The sequence below is a fragment of the Lissotriton helveticus genome, chromosome 8, assembly GCF_964261635.1.
Source record: "Lissotriton helveticus chromosome 8, aLisHel1.1, whole genome shotgun sequence".
Taxonomy (NCBI): domain Eukaryota; kingdom Metazoa; phylum Chordata; class Amphibia; order Caudata; family Salamandridae; genus Lissotriton; species Lissotriton helveticus.
The window spans coordinates 477,665,806-477,680,175 of record NC_136069.1 but is presented as its reverse complement, the minus strand read 5'-3'; the positions used below and the strand labels follow the sequence as shown (position 1 = coordinate 477,680,175).

At 45.7% G+C, this 14,370-nt stretch overlaps 1 protein-coding gene across 1 annotated transcript in view; it reads left to right on the top strand.

Annotated features, from left to right (window-relative positions):
- The window catches only part of NAA16 (N-alpha-acetyltransferase 16, NatA auxiliary subunit), a 587,644-nt gene that overhangs the window by 32,857 nt on the left and 540,417 nt on the right, over nucleotides 1-14,370 (top strand). The gene's annotated exons all lie outside the window — the stretch shown is intronic.

Below are 14,370 nucleotides of genomic sequence, written 5' to 3'. Positions count from 1 at the left end.
AGCATGATTACATTGTGGATATGACAGGTGATAAAAATCATTGCAAGTATTGTAAATTTGGGTTGAAAACATTAAAATGTTTGACAATGATGGGCAAGAAAAAGACAATATACTTGTAACTCTTTCGTAAACTGTCAAACCACTTTTTAGTCTGTGATTAAATGTTCATATTCTAAACTGTACGTTGGTAGTGTGACGATCCAGCAACTAAATAAATGATAGCTGTACTTCTTAAGCCATTGAGAATAAAGTAGGCGGTGCCAGCACACATACATGAAAAACATAAGGGTGACCCTACAGGCCTGACATTTCTTGCATTGAAGCTTGTTCGACTTGATGTTAGATGAAGGGGACAGAGAAAGTACCGGAACAGAAGTAATGTAAATGTATAATGTCCTTAAAAAAACTTATAGAACCACATGGTTTGAATAAAGAACTATGTTGGCATTCCTCTTGCTATTTCCTTAGCTTTTTAAAATTAAAGATCACAAAGGCGAAAGTGGTTAGGTTAGGAGTCTGGTAAAAACCAATGGCCAATGGCTATTTAGGTTCCTCTTTCTCATTCCATATATTTTTGCAAACTGTTTTACATACACATTTCTATTAAATAGTCTGTAGGTGGTGGCGGTAGGAAGCAGTGCACTTATGGTTTTGAGAGGCAACAAAAGATGTCGTTCATATCAAATCTATCTAAATTAAAAAGTAAAAACCTGAATTGGGATTGCATGTGCTCGACAACAGTAATCAAGTTCTGTTTAAATGTCCAGAAGACACAAGAACGTGATTACTGTTGACAAGTACTTTGGATTATTGATGGGTTATTTAAAAACCTTAACTACGGACTTTTAACATTTTACACTACTAGCATGAAATCTTAATATAATTTTTTTGTTCGATCAAAGAGCATTTTTAGACAAATTGTTTCTGCAGAAAGTTCTCATAGCAACAAAATGTGCCTTTTAAACAAAATTTGCATCTAAACCCTTTGATCCCAGTAATATTGGATGGTGTTTAGTATTGCTTTCACAAAGATGTACTCTGCATATCAAAGGACTTTTCAAGGAGTGCTTACAGGGATTATGTTTGAACTACTGAGATTACACATCTGCAATCAATTGTCATGTTTTTACCTCTTCACCGATAGTTAACTTTTTGACACTCAGTGTAAAAGTTAACAAGCATTGAAAATGCAATAGGTCTCGCAATAGAAGAGTTTTACATTTTTCGTTTTGCAAATGGATGAGTGGCGTTGCGTGGATGAGTGGCGTTGCGTGTGTGAGTGGCGTTGCGTGTGTGAGTGGCGTTGCGTGTGTGGTGGCGTTGCGTGTGTGAGTGGCGTTGCGTGTGTGAGTGGCGTTGCGTGAGTGGCGTTGCGTGGCTGAGTGGCGTTGCGTGGCTGAGTGGCGTTGCGTGGCTGAGTGGCGTTGCGTGGCTGAGTGGCGTTGCGTGGCGTTGCGTGGGTGAGTGGCGTTGCGTGGGTGAGTGGCGTTGCGTGGTTGAGTGGCGTTGCGTGGCTGAGTGGCGTTGCGTGGCTGAGTGGCGTTGCGTGGCTGAGTGGCGTTGCGTGGCTGAGTGGCGTTGCGTGGCTGAGTGGCGTTGCGTGGCTGAGTGGCGTTGCGTGGTTGAGTGGCGTTGCGTGGTTGAGTGGCGTTGCGTGGTTGAGTGGCGTTGCGTGGTTGAGTGGCGTTGCGTGGTTGAGTGGCGTTGCGTGGTTGAGTGGCGTTGCATGTGTGAGTGGCGTTGCATGTGTGAGTGGCGTTGCGTGGTTGAGTGGCGTTGCGTGGTTGAGTGGCGTTGCGTGGCGTTGCGTGGTTGCGTGGCGGTGCGTTGTTGAGTGGCGTTGCGTGGTTGCGTGGCGTTGCGTGGCTGAGTGGCGTTGCGTGGCTGAGTGGCGTTGCGTGGTTGAGTGGCGTTGCGTGGTTGAGTGGCGTTGCGTGGTTGAGTGGCGTTGCGTGGTTGAGTGGCGTTGCGTGGTTGAGTGGCGTTGCGTGTGTGAGTGGCGTTGCGTGTGTGAGTGGCGTTGCGTGTGTGAGTGGCGTTGCGTGGTTGAGTGGCGTTGCGTGGCGTTGCGTTGTTGAGTGGCGTTGCGTTGTTGAGTGGCGTTGCGTTGTTGAGTGGCGTTGCGTTGTTGAGTGGCGTTGCGTTGTTGAGTGGCGTTGCATGTGTGAGTGGCGTTGCGTGTGTGAGTGGCGTTGCGTGTGTGAGTGGCGTTGCGTGTGTGAGTGGCGTTGCGTGTGTGAGTGGCGTTGCGTGTGTGAGTGGCGTTGCGTGTGTGAGTGGCGTTGCGTGTGTGAGTGGCGTTGCGTGGTTGAGTGAATGGTTAGCTGTTGCTTATGCGACGTATAGCACTTAATACTAAAGTAGGCAGACCTTAGCCTTTGTGAGAATAATAGCAAAATAAAAATAAAAACCAGATCAAGTCAAGGACGAAAACGGCACCATGCTATTGTTTATTTACTCAGATGATTTGCATAAAAATGTAACTTGTGAGCACGTTTCTCTAACTCTCCAATAATCCCATTACAACACTTTGCACAAATGAGATTGGGACTCATCCTTCCGAAGTCGAGAAAAATGTGATACGCTGTGTTGTAGTTAAATAGCATCTACGAATCACTGAGATGTGAAGCCGCAAACCAGGGCAGATCTAACTTTACAAAACGAGTTGTTTGTAGTACCCTGAAGCACTTCACATCAGCTAGTTGCAAAACAACACGTTAACCCGATATTAAATTGGCCAATTGCAGAATATTGCACAATACCAGCACGAGGTGTGTCCCAGGGGTTGAATTCATGGAGAAGGTTAAAAGGAACTGCAGTGAAACACTTCCCTACGAAGCCACTGTACTTGGGGTGGATTTAAACTAGAGGATAGCTGAAAGGGTTCGGGGGCTGCTGCAGAGAACAGCCTGCTGCCGGAAGCTTCTGAGGTTTAGCTGCAAAAGAGCAGAGGCCGCTGAATTAAGCAGTCCCGAGTAAGGTAGCAATATGTAAATGTGGCCAAAATAATGGTTAGGTTTTCATAGGTCTCAAATTGCCCATCACACGTGGGAGTAGTACGCCCGGTTGTAGTGTTCACTCTTATTTTTTTTTAGGCAGGAAAGAAGGTTCAGTGAGTTGGACATTCGTCGCTGAAACGTGCGGTGATGTGAAGCTACCTGGCCTCTCTTAAACTGGGTAACAATCACACATGGCATTTACAGGTATTTGGAAATGGCACGTGTGGCGTGCAGCACTAGATAAACAAGGCAGTCAGAGAGGAGGGTGACGGGGGGGGGGACAAAATGAGAGGGGAAGGAGAGGAGGACACGGAGACATTGGCGTAATAAATACAGAGCATTATAAAAACAAGGCAGGGAGAGAGGAGGGTGAGTGGAGGGAAAAATGAGAGGGGGAGGAGAGGAGGACACGCAGACATTGGCGTATAGAGAAAGAGACGTACAACATGGCTGCCTAAAGTGCGTTTATGTCAGTATCCGGATTTAAATGGGTGACAAAGGCTCCCGGCATTTCTGAAAACACGCAAAATGTTTCAAATAAGGTGTACGAGTCATTGCGCAGTGGGGACATGGCTCAACAAGGACCTCACTATTTAAGGCAAATGACTTGGATCCAGGCTTCTTTCTTCCGCAAATGCAAACATAGAACGCCATACATGATGACTTCAGTCGGGACGTTTTGAGCCAGCACTTACAATGTTAAAAAAAAGGTGAAAATCGGCCGGGAAATGCTCTCGGCATTGTGTGGGCGTGGGCGCATTCCTTTGAAGTGTGAAGCAGGGGGCGGGAGAGTGGTTCCCTTTGAAGTGAAGCTCTAAACAACATGCAAATGTAACCCCTTGTTCATCACCCTGCGTGTGATTAAACGTTTGTCCTAAAAGAGGTGCGTGCACCCAGGAAGAGTACAGAAAATACAGTGTGAGGTTTAAAATGGAACAGGAAAAAAGAAACAAACTAGGGAAGGAAAGAAACGGAATGTGAAAGGAAAGAGAAAAAGAATAAAGGAAAGAGCAGAGGGAAAATCCAAGACGGAGGGAAGGCAGGGGAGGGGGGAGGAGAAATGCAACACGGCGGGCAGGGGAGGGGGCGGAGCGGGGAGAGCGGCCTTTGAAGCGCACTTTACGCGGCCGGCCGGCAGTGAAACTGAAAGCACGGCCGGCCGGCCGTGAAAGCCTTTGATGACGCAGCAGGGGGAACAGACGGCGAGAGGGTGTGAAAGCAGCAGGGGCAGGCAGGCGGCTGGGGGCATGTGCACGCGCTTTTAAGCGCATGCGCATTAAGCTTGTATTTCACGGGCACTGCAAGGAATCGCCACGATTCCTTGCAAGTTGGTTAAAGACTGTTTAAGCCCCAATAGTCTCGCAAGCTCGATGCGCATGCGCATCGACAGGCGAGACCTAAAAAGGCAAAGGCTACATCTTAACAACATAGTCTGTGTGAACATTTGTTTGGGAGGGGTTTGAGGGCGGTAAAGCATCTAATTATCCGAGAGGACAATGTGGTCAGTATACTTGTTTTGTGGTTTTTACCATTGCCAAAGCTTCCACTGGCCCCACCTTCTAATCACTGGTAACCTCAGAAACCTGCATGCTTTTAAGGCAGCATAGACTAATGGGTTTCTCAGTTTCGAGGACTTTTTTCATTTGTTCATAGATCCTTTTCTACTAGGAACAGTTTTTTTGTTTATCTTTAGCACTCATCTGAGTGCATGTGTTTTCTAGCTCTCTTGTGCGCTACCTCCTCCCCAGGTAGCCCCCTTTTGTGCTCCTTGTTTCCAACCCCAAATTGGTAGTTGCTTCCCCCACTAATCACTGACATTTTTTGTTATATTTTGTAACCCCCCCCCTTTCAAGTCCTGCATTAATTCTCCCCTCCCACTTCCTGTTCTACCCCTTTACACCCCTATGTTGGCCTATCCCTTGAGCATTTCTCTATTGCTAACTCGCTACCCCTGTGGTGTTCTTTAAAAAGATATACGTAAATAAGACGTTTATTTTTTAAGCATTTATATGGTCTGGTAGCTGCCATTTGCTGGTGGACTGCTTCTGTTGTGGATATTTAAATTGTTGTTTTTCTTTGCGATCCAAGATTGGCTTCTGCCATCTTCGAATGGTTAAAAAAAAAAAAGACTTCTGCATCAATGTGTATACACACATGGGTCATGAGACATACATGCTCATAATTCAATTCATCTTGTTGGCCACAATATCGTGGTGCTTGAACACGGTCAAAACATTGCACTTTGTTCAGGTTTTTCTTCATCCTGTGCTTCACAGCATTGACGAAAAGCTTTTTTTTTTTTTTTTTTTTTGCTGATTCTCAACAGCATCGACAAAGCCAATCTATCTAAAAGGTGAGACATATTGGCTTTGCCTAAGCACCTTTAAATAAGGTAGGGAGCGTTGCTTATAGTGGAGTGCTGCTAGTGAACAGCCTTATGTTTTGACATGGTTTCTAGACCCACCATTAGGTTGCAAGCTACACTCCGATTTGATGAGGAATTAAACATTTTCGGAAAGTTTCAAGTCTATTAAGGACGTGGAGGTGAGAATTGTGTTCAACTTTCTTATTTTATTACTTTCAGCAGACTTCAACTTTAAACATAAACAACCTTTCTCTGAATACCCAGGGGACAGAAATACAAACTAAGTTTAACAAGTTCATGTCCTTTCATAACCTTATGCCCCCTCCAGACCACTTCCTCTTTCTTGAGTGTGGCAGAAGAGACTTCGAACTTTACTTTTACTCTCCTTTGGCGCAAACATTACCTATGGAAGAAATATATACAGACCATAACTGTGGTGTCCTAGAACTGGTTAACCATTAGTTCACTGTAAAAATAACGTGCACATTCGAATCAACACCAATAATTTGCGTAAGAGAAAATTTTACATTGAGCTTGTACTGATTACAGTAATCACATGAGAAAACTTCCAATATATATAAAACATTCAATCCAAACCTACTTATACCTCACTAAGCATATCATGAGAGGTTCTAGTGTAAGGGATTCCTTTGAATTATGTAGGGTAGGGACAAAAGTTCATAGAAACCTTAGAGGGAATAATCCTCGCCTCCATGCACTTACTAGAATTGGAACTTTCTGTTATGAGAGCTAGGAAATGTTTCATTCTCTGTCAGGACTGAGGCAAGGATTATATTCGTTTAAACATTCTCCACCAGCAGAGAGGCAATATCTACCACTGGTTTGAAGTAAAACTGTTTTAACATGGAGTCCAAAGACGAGTAAGCAGCATTGATTATGTCCTCTAGTCTCGCCTGTAGTGAAAAGGCTTTGGAGGCAATGGCTCCTCTGACCGAATGTGCCCCAAATTATGACCGATTAATGCCTGCTTTTCGCATGACCCAGCGGCCAATGGTGGAGGAAGACACTGCTTTGAAAGGTTTCACTAGAGAAATTACCCATTGTCTCTCGCTTTGGGGGCGAATGTCCTCCGTCATATTCTCGTATGCTTTAGACCTCTTACCACACACAGCTTAGGGGAATCTGTCAAAAGCTGGGTAGGACATCGGTCTTGAGTTTGACTTCGTTCTCCTAGAGATATGGAAGGTGATACCTTGTGGTGTAAAGAGTCTGCCTGTGACTTCCAGAGCACTCACATTCGACTTTCTGCGACAAGATACAAGACAACGCAGCATTGCAGGTTTTCGTGACAAATACTCGTTCATTTGCAAAGAACGATAGAGGTTTAATACCACATTGACATCCCAGAGTCTGGAATACCTCTGTTCTGGCAGTAAGGCCAAATGATTCCCTATCATGATCATACAAACCATCAAGTGTTCTCCCACTGGGAACCACCAGTCGGTAAGTGACCTTCCAAAATAGCAGAGCAATATGAATTAATCGTCCTGTAGGCCAGTTCATACGGAGTGAAAGAGGCCAAGAAGTTCCTTATTGGGACAACTTTGAACCCAATGGGATCCTCACTGTGTTGAAAACATCAACAAACCCATTATGACCAAGCATATCTGTAATATTGTATTGTCCCATCTGCCCATGCTGATGCCAAGAGTGTCTCAGCTTCTCGTGAAAGACTGGAGACTCTCCATCTCACCCGGTAATCCTCCATGCCATTCGGGACCTCTTCTGCTGCAGGATTAATGGGTGAAACTTGCCCAGAGGATTCTGAAGGAGATCTGGAGCGTGGGGTAGACAGATTGGAAAATCCCTAGAAAGTTCCAGACTAACCAGAAACTATACTCGAGACCTTCTGAATGGCGTGATCAAGACCACCTTTGCCTTCTGTCTCTGCACTTGTGCAGACAATCTCATGATCATCCCAAAGGGAGGAAACGCTTAGCCCTTCTCCCATGACCAGTCCTGTAGGAAAGCATCCGTCACTGTAGCTAATGGATCGTACTTCCAACTGAAGTATCTGACCATTTAGTTTTCCAGACGAGAGGCAAAAGAGGTCACCCAAAAAGGGGACCCTACTCTCTAGGAAACAATCTGGTTTTCAATTCCTTCCTAAAGCATGACAAGGTGTTCAGTTGTCTAAGCTCCAGAGGAAGTACATTCCAAAGTCTGGCTGCTGTGTAGCTAAAGGATCTACCTCCCATTCGAGCTTTCTTGACATGGGGAACACAGACCAGATTCGTGGAAGAGGGACGCAGAGATCTAACCGGCGAGTACCATACGAATTTCCTTTGTAGTGCTGTAGGTCCAATTCTATGCACCGCCCTATAGACGATACAAAGTCCATTAAATTGTACTCTTTGCACAATAGGCAGCCAATGTAGGTCCCTAAGGCCGAGGCTTCACGTGGCCGATTTAGTGCCAACTTAGCCGCCAGAGTCTGTACTCTTTGTAGTTTCTTGGTCTGGGAGACTGGGGCACTTAGAAGAAGTGTGTTACAGTAGTCTATTCTGCTTAGCACGATGCTCCGAACCACTTGAGGTCTAGTAATAGTGGGCAAGAACTGGAGTTTCTTTCGCAAAGCTCGAAGCAGAGCTAAACAGGTGCTCACCGTTGTATTCACCTGGGAGTCCAATTGCAGATTACTGTCCATCAGTACTCCTAAATTACGCACTGTGTTAGCGGGCACTAAGGAGTTATTAGCTGAGCCAGGCTAGAAGTCTGCTGGGAGAGGACGTTGAATTCTACTTGCCGTACAGTACAAGACTTCAGTTTTTTCCTCATTAAATTGTAAAGAGTTCTCTTTCAGCCAGTCTGCCGTTTGATGCAAACAGTTGTGAAATTTCTCCAAAGACACAGCATTATTGCCCTTAGTAGTGAAGACAAGCTGAGTGTCATCCGCATAGTTGATAACGTTAATGCCAAATGACTTTATTAGAACAATAAGGGGCGAAGATATAGATTGAACAGGATTGGGCTAATATTAACAAAAAATGGTTAGGGGTTCTGCCCACTTAACCCTCCCGTACCTGAGCAGGAGACATCCAAGGATGAGAAAGTAGCAACAGAGGGTACTGAAGGGATCAATCCTTTTTTAATTTTCAAACAAGAAACATCTAATTATCTTGTGAATTACAAGTTAAACATTGGAGAAATATATAGGTTAATTCATATACACACATATGAGCGGACATCTAGGGAGGCACAACAACCAACAATCTATATACAAAATATCACATATACATCATATACAAATATACAAACACTTACAATATCAACAAACATTTATCTGTACCCTAAATTCAAAAGATATATAAGAATATATATACACCAATTAAAGTAAGTGCCTCCTCTTGATTTACAATGGAGTGCACAGCAAAGTGGTAGTCCCAAAAGCAAAGCACCAGGGGGTTAGAACATCAACCCAATCTCTATTTGTATAGGTGCATATCAGACAAAAATCAAATCTTTCTTAAGTTGTAACTGGGGACTCCATTCAAAACAAAAGGTGTTGACGCGGTCGCGTTTCAGCCAGATGATGTAGGCTTCATCAGGACATGGGTACTCTAATCTTGAGGGCCCTGGCCAAGCCTAGGGCCGGTATAGCCGGCTAGTCCACAGGACCACCCACACGGGTGCGGTGGGAATCACTTTCTTTGCCTAGGTACTGGAAGTAATACCTGGAGTGAACATATAGAGGCCAATTTGCCGCAAACCCAAATCAGCCTTCTATAAACAATGTGTCCGCTCGGATAAGGGTAGTCTCCAAAAACTCGTGGCTTGAATCACACGGTCTTTCTAAATTCTTCGGGTGACACGAACAAACAGTGTTCACCTCAGCGCTAATCACACCACCGGGGAGCTAATAGCCGAGCCCTGAGGAACCCCCTGTTTAACATCTCTATGCTGGGAGAAAAAAGGCGACAGAGTCACTGCCTGCTGTCTTTTAGAGAGGTAGGAGTGTAACCAATCACGTGCCTTACCCACAACACCCAGTTCCTCCAGTCTCCTGATCCGGGTCCGATGGTTAACCATGTCTAACGCGACCAACCTGTCGAGCAGCACTAAAAAGGCTGTCTGACCACTGTCTGCCCGCATTCTCATGTCATCGATGTGCAGGGCGGAAACCAAATTGGACTTCATCCAACAGCTCATTACCCTCTACATACTTAGAAAGAGATTTGGTCACTACTTTCTCTAAGATCTTGATTGGATAGGGTAGCAAGGAAATGGGTCTGAAGTTTGAAGGACACTGGGGATCCAGCGTGGCCTTTTTTAGCAATGGAGAAACAACTGCCTTTTTCCAGCAATCAGGAACTTCTGCTGTGGTTGTAGATTGATCGCATATGTGATATAACACAGAAAGAGCTCACCTCCAAACAATTTCCAAAACTTGTGTGGAAGTGGGTCCATAGGGGACCCCGAAGAAACGCCAGCAGCAATTGTGTAGAAGTCCTCTTGTGAAGGCATCTGAAAATGGTCTTGAACTGTCATGTGTTCCTTGCCCATTATATCATGATTTAACAAGGTATCCTCACCAATATGTTGCCCATCCTCGTCTACCGGGGATTTAAGCCCTGTTAAAATCGTACTAACTTTTTCCTTGAAAAAAATAGACAGATTTTCACAAAGTTCTTGTGAAGCCAGAATATTGGACTTAACACAATCTGGGTTGGACAGGCCTCATACTAGGCTAAATAGAGTTTGTGATTTATTGGCAGAGAGAAGAATGGTTTCCTCAAGGTATTAAGCTTTAGCTTTGCCTATTGACTCTTTATAAATATAAAGCTGATTTTTTTAACTCTACCTTGTCTATCTCTAGATAGTTCTTTCTCCACTTCCTTTCAGCTTGTTTACAGCTAGTCTTCATTGATCTCAGCTCTTCATTATACCATGGGGCAGAAGGCTTTTTGCGTTTTTTTTTGTGATTTTTTTAGCTTTCCTCAGTGGTGCTAGTCGGTCTAGTGAATTAGAAATCTGATGAAATAAATTCAAATAGTTGGTTTCCGTAGAGTCGTGCATCACATAGCTGTCATTAACAAGCCGAGTGAGGTCCGCTAGTTTGAATATTTTAGACCACTCTCTACTGACTAGAGTAACTGACGTATAGCCATCTCGTTGATGGTGGATGGCTACTTTCAGAGAAAAGAGGACCAGGAAATGGTCAGTCCAACACTGGGGAAGTATTTTTTTGTACAACTATCATTTTCATCTGCAAAAACGAGATCAAGCACATGGCCCTTCTGGTGAGTCGGAAATAATAACAGCTGTTGGAGATTGACATTCTTACAAGCCTGGCAGAGCTCTTTAAATGCAGTATCAAGAGTGCCATTCTCCCAGAGATTAAAATCTCCGAGGATCAGTACATTGGAATGGGAATGCGCTAAGCTGTATCTCATCAATCGGTCTTTGATATGCATGAGCATCTCCCCCTGGTGGCCTATAACAGTGTAAGCCTGTGCAAAGAACACTACTGATGTCCTTAAGTGAGAACCCCAGAGACTCAATCCCGTGGATGTCCTCAACGCAAAGTGGGGTGAAGTTCCAGATTTCTTTGTAGATAAATCCTACTCCTACCCACTCAACTCCAGCCCAACTGTATTATCCTACTCCTCCCCCTCTCTCATCCTGTCTAGGCTTATGACCTATTTGTAACCTGGAGGGCAGGCAAAGCCAAGCTCCACATCACTATCCCTTCGCGTCCAAGTTTCCATGAGAAAGAGGACACCGAGATTGTAATCCTCCAATATAAGTGTAACTCTGACTTCATTTGAACCCTGACACTGAATGGACACTCATCCATAAGAAGAATATTGTCCAGATAGATAATGCAATAGCATTGCACTCTGGGGGATTCTACCACTGGTTTTAACACCTTGGTGAAGCACCAAGGTGAAGAGAGTTTGGAAGATAGTGTCTGGAACTCATACACCTGGCCCTGCCACCGGAATTTTAAGAAACGGTGATGAGTAGGAAAGATGGGGACCATCAAGTACGCATCCTTGAGATAGAGGTGAACCATCCAGTCCTCTAGCCGTAACAAATTGCATAAGAAATGGATACCCTCCACCTTGAAATGATAAACTAGCCAACCATGGAACTCCCTTAGGTTGATGACGGGCCTTTGACCTTGATCTAATTTTTCCCCCAAGAATAGGTTGCTGATAATACAGTTGGGCTGGAGTTGAGTGGGGAAGATTGCTTCCTTGCAGAGCAGGTCCTCCACTTCTTGACTGATCAAGTTCATCTGAGCCTGTGTGAAAACCAGGGGATGTGGGTGCAAAAGTTGGACTAGGGAGCCACAGAACTCTGTGAAAGCCCTGAACCCAACCACAGCTGGTCCATTGGGCCATCTTTTGCCCCTCATGAACAGTGTCTGTCAGGCGGAACAAAGGTCATCCTGACAGACACTGTTCATTTTCAGGTCAGGCAGCCAGGAGCCAGACATGCGCTAATGCGAGGCACCTGATTGCCTGGGCTGAACTTTGCTGGCTGAGGAAGTCACAGCTCCTGTGGCTGTGATGTCCTCAGCTCAGCAAAGGTCCTTGAGGCCCTCCCCTCAGTGATGAGGGGTATCGTCACTGATTGCCTCGCACCTGGCGCTTCAGTTTTAAGCCCTGAAGCATCCAGAGTAGAGTGTCAGTCAGTGACTCTTCATCACAGAATGGGTGGGGTTGGGTCGGCAGTCTCACTAACCCCATTCCACTCTGTGATGACGTTGGGACTGCTGCCTTCCCTCCATTGAGGGAAGGCAGCAGTCCCAAGCCTCCTGGAACCTCTAAGGCAGAGATGGCTGCAGGTAACTGAGTATTTCTTTTTAATTCATGTTTGTATGTACATGTATGAATGTTTGGTGGAGAGTGTTGTGAATTGTTTTTGTTTGTGTGTGTTAGTGCATTGCTGTGAGTGTTGTGTATGTTTATGCATGTGAGTGTGTTCCGTCAGCCCCCTCCCTCCAAAACGTACCGGTCGCCACTGCCCGAACTGTTTGCACAACACATGCGTTGGAGGTAATAGCCTTCCAATTGTTTAGGGAAAAGGCCAAACAACCACCCTCTCTTTGAATGGAAGTGAGACAGACACTGTACTGGTCTCAGTGAAACTGCCCCCTGGAGGAGCCTCATGGGTAGTGTCCCCTCTGTTTTGCGCTCTGCAAAAGAAAAATGTGGGGGGTGAAAGATTTTCTTAATCGAGGCCACGACTTTGCCCAGTGATTTCACAAAATGCCCCTTGAAAATTCTCCTTTTTAGCTACTGGCCCATCCTCTGTGGAAACTAAGTCCTACAGCTTGGGATCGACCTTTGTGAGGAGAGAGCAGCATCTGTCGACAAAGCGATATTGACGATGCCTAAGAAAATGACAGCTCGTTGTGCCCATGGAGATATGTCCTTCATGGAGATTTTCGATCCTGAGGCTTTGACCCCCCCCAGAGCAATCTCCCGAATTTTTGTAGGTGGGCCTACCATATTCAGGAGCTTGCCCTGGCAGGACTTCCATGACCTATTGATAACCTTCTTGAGTCCCTGATGTAATTTTGTAAGGAGGTGCCTTGCGAGTATTTATCTCTGGAGTGAAGGCCACCTTGCCTGCTGGGGAAGAGCGTGGGCATTCCGCCCTGAGTTTCGCCCGAACCTCTTTCTCCAAGAGTTTTTCCTCAGGTGGCGAGCCACATAGTTGCTAACCTTAGAGGATGGGAAACAATCTGCCGAATTGGGGTGGAATAGGTCGTCTGGGTCCAACATATCAGAAGTGTCATCTGCCTCTTGGGTGGGTTTAGTGTGATTAGGATTGGGAGAAAGGCGTCAAGGCTCATCGCCATCTGGACGCGACGAGGGAGCAGACAGGTCTGCCGGGGCTCATAGAGCATCTGCTGCTGTAGGTTCAGATAGGGCAGGGCGTGCAAAGACACCTTTTTAAGCCTTGCAAAGGTGCTCAGGACCACACCTGAACCAGACATGCGCTTGGAAGGGCGCCATGGCACCTGATAGGGACCGGAGAGAGCAGTGCAGGAATGGGATCTTTCAGGGGACAAATTTAGGGTACCTGGATAGGTCTATGGCAATTGCATAAAGTGCCTTTCTAGGGGTTCCACTGCGGAGGCCACAGCATGTTGGATGGACACATTCACTGCCCCGTAAAAAAATCATCTTGTAGAGGAATGGCTGCAATGGGTTCCTCTTCTACATCATCTCCTTCCATCTCCATGTTAAAGAGCACACAGGACTCCTACAATTGGCAAAGGCAATGCCACAGACTAAGCAATAAGGATTGTGAATAGCTCTAGGGGCGTACTTATGTACTGACTTGTACCAGGAGGAATTTGGGGTATGTTAGCAGCACACCGGACTGTTAGTCCTAATTTGTGAGGACTGCGTATTAGTTGCGCTACGCACGAGGAAACGGGTTAAAGCCCTGGGGCAGAGAATGCCCTAACAGTAAATAGGCTTGATAATTAGTAACTGCATGGGCCCAGCCCCCAAATGGCACCCCAAACCTGCACTCAGTTGTGTAGATGTGGTTGCATGGGGAAGACTTAATAATTAGTACCAACCTGCTTAAACTGGCATCCGCTGCTTGTACATTTTAATATACAGACCTCCAGGGGGGTGTTGGGGACCCCAAGGCGGTCTGGGAGAGGCAGTAGATCTGCGGGGTCGCCCGCTAGTCATTTGCACTGATAAACGTTGTGTGTCATCCCCGGAGCAACGAGACCCATCAATGGCGCCGCGGTGGGATGTGCGCTCTCTTTTGGGGAAAATGCCTCACCGCACTCTTGCATCCTGAGAATACAGCAGAAAAACACCATACAAACGTTTATCGCATCATGAGAGATAAAAGGAAAGACTTATCTCGCCTGGAAGCAGGAAAGAAAGAGGAAGTTGTCTAGAGGAGGCGTGCAGCTATGGAAGGACGGGGACTGTGATTGGTTGAACTTTATAGTCATTTCCCCTGGGTGTTCTGAGAAAGGGCGTTTGTTTAAAGTTAAAGTCT